This window comes from Ictalurus furcatus, chromosome 4 (genome assembly GCF_023375685.1).
Source record: "Ictalurus furcatus strain D&B chromosome 4, Billie_1.0, whole genome shotgun sequence".
In the NCBI taxonomy this organism is placed as follows: Eukaryota; Metazoa; Chordata; class Actinopteri; order Siluriformes; family Ictaluridae; genus Ictalurus; species Ictalurus furcatus.
In genome coordinates, this window is record NC_071258.1 from 36,346,223 (window position 1) to 36,357,256 (window position 11,034).

Below are 11,034 nucleotides of genomic sequence, written 5' to 3' on the forward strand. Positions count from 1 at the left end.
TACTGAACACACACATACACTACTGAACTGAACACACATACTACTGAATATATATACACTACATTACTGGACTCAACTCACACATGTACACTACTGAACACACACATACACTACTGAACTGAACACACATACTACTGAATATATACACACACACTACTGGACTCACACATACACAACTGAACAGAACTCACACATGTACACTACTGAACACACACATACACTACTGAACTGAACACACATACTACTGAACACACACACACACACACTACTGAACACACAATGAACACACACATACACTACTGAACACTCAGGAGGACTGAAGTTTTCCATTTTTATGCCTCCATTATGGAGAAGTTTGAAGCGGAGCGGCGTTTCTATGTACACGCAAATGTCCACGACGTGTGCGACCGCAGTGTGGGCAGACCGGTCGATTCCTGTGTTGGGGTATGGGCCTTTGGCTTCCGGCTTGTTTTCTGGCTTGGCGCTTCTTTCTTGCTTCGTTGATTCTTTTTTCTTCGGAGGCTGCGGTTCCTTGTTTCACTTCTCTATGCCAGGTGTTCTGATTCTGTCCTGCCATTTGATGGCGAGTATACGTCGAAGGCAATTGAGGTGGAAGTGAATCAATTTCTTGGCGTGCCGCTGGTAGACGGTCCATGTTTCCGAGCCATAGAGCATGGAGGATAATACGACGGCCTTGCACATACAGAGCTTCACAGAGAGGTAAACTCCACGTCGAGTCCAAACTGATGACCTTAGACGTCCGAAAGCGCAGCTGGCTTTTGAAATCCAGAAGAGTGATCTACTGAACACACACACACACACACACACACACCCACACTCACACTACTGAATTGAACTTACACATACACTACTGAATACAAGCACATACACTACTGAACACACACACACACACACACACACACACACACTCACACTACTGAATTGATCTTACACATACACTACTGAATACACACAAATACACTACTGTAGACATCCACTAATGAACTGAACACATACTGTACATTACTGAACACACACATACACCACTGACAATAAACATACTCTATTGAACTGAACACATCCACTACTGAATAAACATACACTACTGAACTCACACATACTGTACTGAACACAGACATGCACTACTGAACTGAACACACCCAAAGTAAGCACATTGCTGAACAGATACATCCACTACTGAACTCACACACACTACTGAACTCACACACACTACTGAACTCACACACACTACTGAACTGAACTCACACATTCACTACTGAATACAAGCACATCCACTGCTGAACTCATACATACACTACTGAACACACACACACACACACACAGACGCGCACACACACACACACACACACAGACGCACACACACTGCTGAACTGAACTCACACATACACTACTGAACACACACACACACTACTGAACACACACACACACACAGACACACACAAACTACTGAATTGAACTCACACATACACTACTGAACACACACACACAGACACACACACACACTACTGAACTGAACTCACACATACACTACTGAACTGAACTCACACATACACTACTGAACTGAACTCACACATACACTACTGAACACACACACACACAGTACTGAACACACACACACACAGACACACACACACTACTGAACTGAACTCACACATACACTACTGAACTGAACTCACACATACACTACTGAACTGAACTCACACATACACTACTGAACACACACACACACAGACACACACACACTACTGAACTGAACTCACACATACACTACTGAAGACACACACACAGACACACACACACACTACTGAACTGAACTCACACATACACTACTGAACACACACACACACACACACACACACTACTGACCTGAACACACACACACATACATTACTATCACACACGCATTCACTACTAAAGATAGACATACACTACTGTCCTGAACATACACATATACACTACTGAACACACACACACACACACACACACACACACACACACACACACACAGTAGTATCCTTGGCCAAATGACATGTTTTTTGTTTTTTTAAGTGAATAGAAATAAACACGTCTGCAGCAAACTACTAAAATAATATTTTCTGCAAATGTTAATTCAGAAACTTTATATTCCATGATGAAAAAGTGAAATGAAAAAGAAAGTAATTGTTGCATGTGAAAAAGTTTGGACACCCTACCAAGGGTATTGTTTGGCCATCTTTCATGCACATCATGTTTCAGCTCTACAAACAGATTTTCAGTGATGTTCAGGTCAGGGGACCGTGAGGGCCATTCCAAAAGCTTGAGTTTCTTGAAGTAGTTCATGGTGGATTGAAGGTTTGTTTTGGATCACTGTCCTGCTGTCGGACCCAGCCCTTTTCAGCTCCGGATTCTTGACTGTCACAGTTCCTTCGAGAATTTGCTGATATTTGTTGGAATCTATTCTCCCGTCTACCTGCGTAATGCTTCCGGTTCCACTGGCTGCCACACAACCCCAAAGCAGAATAGCTCCACCTTCAGGCAAGGTTTTCATTTCATCAAAAGCTGAACCTTTTTTCCCTCCAAATATACCTGTGGTGACTGGGTCCAAAGAGTTCAGTTTTTACTTTATCAGTCTACAGCACCTGTTTCCAAAATGCCTCTGGCGTATGTAGATGTGGTTTTGTATACATCAGACATTGACTATTACAGGAACCTCATTTTCACCTCCTCTACTTACAACCTTATTCTTTTAGTCAGCATAGACTTACACTAATTATTTACAGAAATAAGCTAAAATACAGGCTGCTTTTTCTGGAACAGTTGTTTAAAGCAGAAATATGTACACACACACACACACACACACACACACACACACACACACTCACACACACTCAAAATGAGTTACAGGCAAAAATAAAAATAGTAATAAAGTCATGATGTCATTTGTCCACTAGGTGGCAGTGCGGATCTTGTTCTCTTCTGCCCTCCTCCATTTCTGTTCGTTTATCAGCTCAGGTTAAATATTACATGAAGAAGGTCATGAACTTCAGGAACACATGTTACCCAGAATGCACTGCAATTTAGTTTAGTTTTCTTTTCTAAATGGACGAACAAGAGTAAAGAGGAGCTAAATGTTCCAAAATTATAAAATGCTAAAAGTATAATGAATGAATAAATCTCTCACGTCAGCTGCGCTGGTATAAACTGGAGTTTATTTCTTATTAAAATAAGGATCATGTTATTTATTCTTGTCTTCTTCAGCACAGGCCAAGGTTCAAAATACGGCGTATGGTTTAGGAGTTATAATGCTCTGTAGCGCCACCATCAGGCCATATTTTGGGTCCTCATGACATCTGATTTGATCTGTAACTCACACACACAAAAAAATCCTGACAAAAACAGATTGAAGTGCTTGGACCCCTTGTATGTAATGAATTAAGTGAGTAAAGAAGAAAGTGTGTGATTGTATGTGATCTATGTGCTTGATTTGTGCTTGACTGAGTGTGTGTGTGTGTGTGTGTGTGTGTGTGTGTGTGTGTGTGTGTGTAGTACCTCAATTCAGTTTATTGTCATAATATTTAAACCAAAAAAATTTTTTGTGTATTTTTCCTAACTGTGCCATAGTGTAACCATGTGGCTGAATGGAAAGGAACACTTTGTGTGTGTGTGTGTATGTGTGTGTGTGTGTGTGTGTGTGTGTGTGTGTGTGTGTGAAACCCATCGGTTCAATCAATACCTTTGATTCATACATAAAGGAATTAGCTGTAGTCTGATCACACCTTCAGTCTCCTCTTCAGTAACATAATTCAGTTTTAGTATCACCGTGTGTGAGTGTGTGAGTGTGTGTGTGTGTGTGTGTGTGTGTGTGTGTGTGTGTGTGTGTGTGTGTGTGTGTTCATGTCCAGATACTTTGCTCTTTCCATTCAGCCTTTTAAAGAAATGTGTTTATTGTCCCCTTTGTAATTGTTACGTGTGTTTGGAATAAAAGTTGTTGAGATTGTTGAGATTTGAATTTAAATCCGATATTAAAACTCTGAAACAGTTTAAATCCTGCACGAGGCCTCACTGAGATTCCTCCTGGTGTCTAATCTAACCTGATCAGGACAGTGGCAGTGTTATGGATGTGACATCTGAACTCGTATTGATCTGCAGAGTGTCTCCATGTCGGGAAAAGCATCTGCTCACGAATCCTTTCAGAAACAACAGAAACCTGGATTTAACGGATAAATAACATCGTTTTTACAGAGTCAAACACAGCAGCATTTATACTTCAATTCTATACGCAATATTAATCTATTTCATTAATCATCTATTTAATGATCTAATTCATCTATTTATTAGATATACTGCAACACTATAACTTCAATATGTATATATATATATCAAATTATTCATATATTTTACACACTTTTATGTTAGTATACTCATATATATACGTTATTACATGTATATATTTATTCATCCACTGTATACTATATTGTACACTATCCTTTAATTATAGGATTATTGTAGGTGTATGAATTTCTTTTATACCGTGACGGCTGGTGGGTTTAAAAATAGAGAAACAAACTGGCAAACACACACACACACACACACACACACACACACACACACACACACACATTTATATTAATGCACTCGTCCTAACATGTTATCGGCTCTACAGTAATTCACAGGGACTTGTTGTCGGTCTGCGCTCTTGTTTCGTTTTCTCCTCATAATTATGAGCATCTAAAGACTTTTCAGTGTTCAGCTCGACATTAGCAGCGTCGGCCATTTTGTCCCCAAAAGTAGCTAAGCTGCTAGCTGAAGGATTCAATTCGGTGTTATTTATATCGCGCTTTTTACAATGGACGTTGTCTCAAAGCAGCTTCACAGAAACAAATACACACAGGATAGAGATTTTATATTTGTGAATTTATCCCGACTGAGCGAGCCGGTGGCGACGGCGGCGAGGGAAGAAGGAAGGGACAGCTAGCTAGAATTATAAACAAATCTGAGATCCAACGTGTGAGACGTTAGACGTGTTTATTATTAGTCACGTTTCTGTGATTGGCAGTTAGTGCGACCAGGCGGACAGATAGATCGAAGAGTGCGCTGTCCGATAAACGCCAAGATGGTTGTTTTTCTCAGTGTGAACCCCCTGTTCTCTGTGTGAACCCCTTGTTCTCTGTGTGAACCCCTTGTTCTCAGTGTGAACCTATTGTTTTCAGTGTGAACCCCTTGTTTTCAGTGTGAACCCCTTGTTTTCAGTGTGAACCCCTTGTTGTGTAAACACAGTGTCCGCAGATCTGCGATAAACACCCAGAGACTCTCGGCTTCACTCGGTGTGGATCAGCACCGTGTCGGGGCTTCAGAGGAGATTCTCACGCAGGCTGTGTAATGAACCAACAACACCATACTGCAGTGAGATATTCAATCATTATACTCACTGAAATATTGAATTCCACCAACATTAGTGAATAACAGACACTTTGGTAAACGTTTCAGGGGAACCTGGGCTTCATTTCCAGTCTTAATGCAATTGCCTGTGTTCATTATAGATATAAATACTTTATTATTGGTATATATATATATATATATATATATATATATATATATATATATATATATATATATATATATATATATATACTTTATTATAGGTACATTTTTATTTATCTGTATACTTAATTAGATGTCAATGTCTCTATATTTCATGTACTTTTAAGCTTTTATACCTGTTATACTATACCACATGTATAAATTCACCCCTACACTTCATCCCTATGTTCATTTATTCATTTATCTTTATTATAGGTGTAAATTTATTCATTTATCTTTATTATAGGTGTAAATTTATTTATTTATCTTTATTATAGGTGTAAATTTATTTATCTTTATTATAGGTGTAAATTAATTTATTTATCTTTATTATAGGTGTAAATTTATTTATTTATCTTTATTATAGGTGTAAATTTATTTATCTTTATTATAGGTGTAAATTTATTTATTTATCTTTATTATAGGTGTAAATTTATTTATCTTTATTATAGGTGTAAATTTATTTATTTATCTTTATTATAGGTGTAAATTTATTTATCTTTATTATAGGTGTAAATTTATTTATTTATCTTTATTATAGGTGTAAATTTATTTATCTTTATTATAGGTGTACATTTATTTATTTATCTTTATTATAGGTGTAAATTAATTTATTTATCTTTATTATAGGTGTAAATTTATTTATTTATCTTTATTATAGGTGTAAATTTATTTATTTATCTTTATTATAGGTGTAAATTTATTTATCTTTATTATAGGTGTAAATTTATTTATTTATCTTTATTATAGGTGTAAATTTATTTATTTATCTTTATTATAGGTGTAAATTTATTTATCTTTATTATAGGTGTAAATTTATTTATTTATCTTTATTATAGGTGTAAATTTATTTATCTTTATTATAGGTGTAAATTTATTTATTTATCTTTATTATAGGTGTAAATTTATTTATTTATCTTTATTATAGGTGTAAATTTATTTATCTTTATTATAGGTGTAAATTCATTTATTTATCTTTATTATAGGTGTAAATTTATTTATTTATCTTTATTATAGGTGTAAATTTATTTATCTTTATTATAGGTGTAAATTAATTTATTTATCTTTATTATAGGTGTAAATTTATTTATTTATCTTTATTATAGGTGTAAATTTATTTATCTTTATTATAGGTGTAAATTAATTTATTTATCTTTATTATAGGTGTAAATTTATTTATCTTTATTATAGGTGTAAATTTATTTATTTGTCTTTATTATAGGTGTAAATTAATTTATTTATCTTTATTATAGGTGTAAATTTATTTATTTATCTTTATTATAGGTGTAAATTTATTTATCTTTATTATAGGTGTACATTTATTTATTTATCTTTATTATAGGTGTAAATGTGTATAAAATTATCAGTTTACTTTGTGTGTGTGTGTGTGTGTGTGTGTGAGAGAGAGACAACACACTCGAGTCCAGCCTCTGAAATCATGGCTTTTTATTATTGTCACAACGAATCAAGAATAAAAACGTGAACATTATTAAATTGTTTTTGAGCAGACGTGGCATAAATGTGACATGACGACAACAATACTGTAAAAACGTGTGTGTGTATATGTGTGTGTGTGTGTGTAGGAGTTTTTACATTTCATTTCATTTCATACATGTGTAACTGGGCGTACGCTATACATAATAAACACATAACGCTAGCTAGGTTGGTGCTGATGACAGCAAAATAGTCCAGCTAACGTCAGCAAGCTCGATACTGCTGTTAATACAGTATAAACAAATCCGAACTAGCTTAGCTAATATTGCTAAACTATTATAATGTGTAATTTTAACAAATAAGTTATTCTAAACAGTGTACACCAACTGCTACTGGTGAGTTAATCTGACAAGTTAGCTAGCTAACATTAGTGCACTGTTGTGTTTTGGGAGACTGCTAGCTTAGCTTATGCTGCTTTCTTTTTTCCTTTTTTTTAAAATTTTTTTTTAAATATATATATATATATATATAATATTATCATCAGTAGTGTTTTGTTTGACCTTTTTTTTTTGTTTTTAGCTTAATATGGTGTTTATACTAAATACTAATACTAGAAATAAATAGTTTTAATTCCATAATAATCATTCAGCAGTATAAAGTTTGTTAATGATTGACATTGAGTTGTTAACAAGCTAGCTAATGTGAGTTAAACTACTGTGGTTGGAATTAAACAGCTAAGCTAGGTTTTGCTGAATCGGCTGCTCAGATTAGTAAAAGCTTCATGGTAGAGACGAGAGACATCAGGTTTGTGGTTGGAGAAGGTGGAGGTCTGTGAAGAGGGATAAAAACCAGGCTAAACACCGTGCACGTAGCATACGCCCAGCTACGCTACAACAATAAACAGTTCTGTTTTCCCAATCGTAGCAAATCTCACAAAATACAAACACAGACTGCAAAGAAGTTCAGTTATTACTAGAGTTATTATTATTATTATTATTATTATTAATACTGCTCGTTTATGATGAAGAATCTTTGGTCAGCTTTAGTGTTCACAAGAACATATAAGAAAAAAAACAACGACACAACACTGTACAATAATTTACACAACAGAATTCATGGAATGCCACAAAATATCCCGAAACGATAAAACAACAATCATGAGGAAACGTCAACATGTTAACGTGTTATATTACTGAACACCAGGTGAATCCTGCACCTTCAGCACACACACACACACACACACAAGGTACAGTTTAATTGAAATCAAGCATCTGAGTCATATGTATGATTATGTACAGTGTTTATAATGTCTTCAGGACAGGTACAAATGAAATACTGTAGGGAATGATGTGTTTTTTAATTTTTTAAATATTCTTTCAGTTTAAGAATGATATGAAACTCTGGATAAATCTGCAGCACCTCCTACATGATGCTGTAAATTTAATGTGGACTGTACCGTACTTTCCAGACTATAAGATGCACTCAAGAGAAGAAATAAAAATCAGAAAACAACCTGTTTCTATCGTTTAATTCTCTCTTGTTAAGGTCAGTTTGGGGGGGATTTCTGAAATAAACTTAAAGATCCTTAATGTTAACAGAATACTTTATGTTATTTGTTATTAGATGACCACAGACGCAGAAGCTGTCCGTTATGGTGCACTTGCACAAAGCACTGACCTTAAAAATGACTGAACAATGCTCTACTTCCTGGTTTTAGCTCCGCCCTCTTGTTTGATGGACGGTTTGTAAAGAACCTCCTACTTCTACCTCATAACATCATGAACGTTACACGCTTTCAGAAGTTTCTCGGTTTAGAAATGTAAAAATCGCAAACAAGTATTATGCAAATGAGGCTGCTGTAGCAGCAGGGCTACCGTAAAAAACGAACAAACAAAAACAACAACAACAAAGGGGTGTTTTATAACTCGGCTAACGAGAAAATGATAACACACAAACACAGCACATGCTAGAGAGAAGAAAAAATTCTTGTCTCACATAACAGGAAGTAAAACCATTTGGTCCACAGTAGCTGTAAATATTTTGATGACCTCACTGGCCACGCCCACTCTGTCACCCAGAGTACTGTAATGCTGAGATTCGTGTGTTTGCTGATGCAGCAGGTCTCAGTCAGGTGGCATGACCCTTTGTTATCGTATTCACATTTTTAAATCATGTTTTAACGTTGGAATTAAAACATGAGTCTGTGATATCTATCCAGTGATGTTCTGCATATTTATTACCCAGATTTCTTTTAATCGAGTGCAGCATGTTGAGATGTTGATGCTCCCTTCCGCATGATCACTAAAAAATTTGGGGCTTATTTCAGGAAATAAAATTTTAAAACAAAGCCGATTTGGCACGCTTTAAAACAGTATCACATCACATGATCAAAATGTTTTCGCGACAATTTCAAATTAGTGCTAATTTTGTATAATTGTGTTATAATCAGCTACTCACCAAATCACCATTTGTTTGTTTTAAACACAGTAATAAAATCTCACTAGCATGTAGGTTTCATCACAAGTAGGTTTCATGCTAATCGTATTGCTGTTTACTGTATGGCAAGGTTTGCTTTTGGTTTACTGACACTATTACTAGCCATACTGCTAACTATACCACTAGCATTACTGTTAGCCATACTGCTAACTATATCACTAGCATTACTGTTAGCCATACTGCTAACTATATCACTAGCATTACTGTTAGCCATACTGCTAACTATATCACTAGCATTACTGTTAGCCATACTGCTAACTATATCACTAGCATTACTGTTAGCCATACTGCTAACTATACCACTAGCATTACTGTTAGCCATACTGTTAACTATACCACTAGCGTTACTGTTAGCCATACTGTTAACTATACCACTAGCGTTACTGTTAGCCATACTGCTAACCTGAAAACCAAGCTCAGTCCCCTTAAATTTTACCTTGTTAGTTTCTGTTCCTGGTCATATTGACTTTTTTCCCTGTAATTTCATTATTGCTAGCCTTACTGCTAGCTGTGCAGCTAGCCTTACTGCTAGGTTTGTTGCTCGCCCTATAAAATGTACTAATACTTTGTTGTGGTTAAATTTTCCATATACATAGTGATTGTCATGCCGCTGCGATTGTAATGAAAGGAATAATAATAATAATAATAATAATAGTTTGTGCTAGTGAAGTACTGAATAGTTCTGACAGGTTTGTTATTTTATCTCTTTTGATTATTCAGCAAAAAAAAAAGAAAGAAAAAAAACAAAGACCGAATCAGCCGTCTCACTGTGGGAATGTTGTTCTGTAATAAATTAACAGTAACAGCACTGTTATCGAGCTGTTTAAGTATTTGGTAGTGTTTAGAAATGTAGTAAAAAATACATTTTTAACATGATGTGCTTCTGCTTCGGGCTAAATTTTGATTTCTAGATATGAGACTGATCCACTAAGTTACAGGAAGTATTGTTGTGATGACTTTTTTAAAAAAAAACAACAAAAAAAAACAACAACAACATCAACAACATATTTTTGTATGGAATTAAATTGTAGTGGAATAAATAACATAAAAGCCCATGAAATAAAATCATGCAACCATGTAGAGCCTCTCAGATGTGGCTTTTCTAACAGTCCACATCATCGAATTTTCATCATCTTCTAATGTTTAGGGGTTTGGGAGTGTGGTACCTGTGGCCAATTAACACCAATTAAGCCATTTCCTGTACCGTTCTATTGACTGAAGTGTTTTGTCTAAAGGCTCTAACCATAGAGAATATCTCTGTAAAGAGCAACCTGCCCAGGGTTAATAATATCTTGATGTTTTGTTCTGTTATACAGAGCATATTCACATTATATATTTTTCATTCACTTGGATTTAATGAAAACTTAGCTACTTGAAATTTTGCGCAAGATGAAAAACCCTCTTCTGAGCCACTCGGGACAGTTCATCAGTGTGAATTTTAGGTAGAATCTATGAAGGCCTGTGCTTTTCCACTTACACACAAGTGCTGATTATTAGGGTACATTTCACCAGCCGTATACATCA